Below are 2498 nucleotides of genomic sequence, written 5' to 3'. Positions count from 1 at the left end.
AATGCCCTAGGGGGGGTCCAGCTCCATGCAATGCCCTGGGGGGGTCCGTGCAGTGCCCGGGGTGGGAGGGTCCAGCCCTGTGCAATGCCCCGGAGGGGGGGGGGGTCTGTGCAATACCACCCTACAAAAGCAAACTTGCTCTAACGTCTAAAAGCTAGCGATAGCAATGCACTGTTTTGGAGGCCACCTCGACTGCTGGAACAAGCAAAAAATGTTCCCGTTTGCCTTAAAGCAGATAAGATTTTTGCTAAGAGCAGTGTCAAAATACCCCTTGAGATTAGGAAAAAAAAAATGCATTTTAAACGAATATCCTATCGCCGCTTCTGGGCTTTCGCCTAATTGCAGCGGCTGAGCTGAGAGGGGCAAAAACTGGAGGCGCCGGCGGGTGGATTGCTGCACCGACGGAAACCGCAGTGCTGCTGGGCCGCGCTTTGCAGAGCGTTAGCTTCTCCTGGGCTGGCGTTGGACCTCGTGTCCACCGTTCCCATCCTGCTCCCCGTTTCCCACGTGTCGATCCAATAGTCTCTCCAGGGATGGCCTTAATGGATTGCTGGTTTTATAGATGCTTTCTTGCAGGTCTGCTCTTTGATGCTGAATTGGATTTTTTTTTTTTTCCAGCTGTAATTTAGACACCGACGGCACTTACTGGAAACAGGGAGTTCAAATTAAAGCCCACTTTAAAAAAAAAAAGRGGGGGGGAGGAATATTTATTTTCCTGACGGCGTCAAGTGTCGAATAACAGGGGGGGAATCTCGCACTTTCAGGAACACGAGGCAGCGACCCAGCAGCGTGATTTGCAGAGCTGCTTTTAAACATTTCCGGCCCAGCCTCGGAGCGCTTTAAATTTCCACTTACCGAATAAACGTTGTGGCTTTGCAAACGCGCCGTCCCCAAACCGGCAGCTTCGCTTGGGGCCGGCCCGGTGGGGAACGCCAAAGCCTGGAAAAAGCGCGCCGGGCAGCTGCTGGGGGGGGGGGGTGCTACGCTGGTTTGCCCTTGCACCACAAAAACGGTCGATTTGTTTATTTAGGAGGAAAAAAAAAAAGCGAAATGGTTGGCAAGGGTTTCTTTATTTTTTAGGAGACCTTTTGAGTGCCCGTGCYGCCCCTGCCCGCCCCGCAGCCGGGGCCCAGGCGCTGCTGCCAACCCCGTCCCCCCCTTCCTAATTTTGCAGCCTCATTAAAAAGGAAATTCAATTAAAAACAACAACAACACCAAAACACACAGGCGCACACGCACATTAAAGCGGCGAGCCTGACGCGAGCTTCCCAAACCCAGGAAATCCACGGTTAAAGCAGCCGCTCTGTCCTCGCTTCACCCTCCTGCCCCGGGTGCCGCAGCCCCGGCGCCCGCCGCGGCCCCACGCGAAGCCCTTCGATTCCCAGCAAAACAGGAGCCTCGCGGCGCTTGTTTTTCTTGGGCCGCCCGGAGCCGAGCAGGCTCCAGCCCCGACGCCCCGGTGAGGGYGTCAGCTCCCAGGCTCCGGGCCGGTGCCGACGGGACCTTCAATGCTCCGGAGCCGGCTGCAGCTTTGAGAGCTCCTTATGCAAAAGCGGCTGCGCTTGATACGGGACGGGAACGTGCGCTCGCTCCCGGGAGGAGGGGACGGGGTAGGAACGTGCTTTGCATCGCCGCAGGTGTGCAGGAGCCTTTTACCCTTGGAGCGTTTTATCCTTGGAGCATTTTATCCTTGGAGCATTTATCCACGGAGCATTTTACCCATGGAGCATTTTATCCTTGGAGCATTTATCCATGGAACATTTTATCCTTGAAGCGTTTTAGCCATGGCACATTTAATCCACGGAGCATTTTCTCCATGGAGCATTTTCTCCATGCGGCATTTGGATGCTCAGGAGACACTAGACCGAGCCCCGGGATGCTCCAGGAGCCACGGGGGAGAAAAATACCCTGCTAAATAAATCAGGGCTGCGCAGCGGCACGTCCGGGGCGAAACCTTGCCGAGGCAGCTTGCAAAATGCTTTACCCCCCCCCGGCACCGCTCGGGGGTCCCGAACGCGCCCCGCAGCCGGCAGCCGCCCCGTAGCCCCTCCGCCGGGGCCTGTAACACAAGCTCGGAGGAAATCTGCTCCTCCGGAGCCAGAAAAACCATAAATAATCTCGCAAGGCTTTGCTGCCGCTGCCAGGGGGACGGGTTGTTCCCCCCGGCCATCCAGCTGGCCGCACATGTCCCGCCGGCGCCCGGAGCCCTCCGTCCTGCCCGGGAAGCACGGCGGCCCCGCGCTAAACCCCCCCCCCCGAAACCCCGGGAATCCCAGGCGATCCAGCGGCCGGCGGGCTCCTCCGACGGTGACGGGCGCCCGGCTGCACCTGGGGAGCRGCGGGCGCAAAATACGGATATTTTTCTTCATCCCTGCCTTTTTTTCTAAAAATAACCCGAGTTAATCTGCCTTAAACACTTGCGAGAGGAGGGGAAAGACGTCCCTCCCGCTTGGCTTCAAATCTGAAAGCCGCATCAGTGAATCTCTCGAGCACGTGGG

This window comes from Apteryx rowi, unplaced genomic scaffold, assembly GCF_003343035.1.
Source record: "Apteryx rowi isolate R43461 unplaced genomic scaffold, aptRow1 scaffold_132, whole genome shotgun sequence".
NCBI classification, from domain to species: Eukaryota; Metazoa; Chordata; class Aves; order Apterygiformes; family Apterygidae; genus Apteryx; species Apteryx rowi.
The sequence above is the reverse complement of the archived record's forward strand: the minus strand, read 5'-3'. Positions refer to the sequence as shown.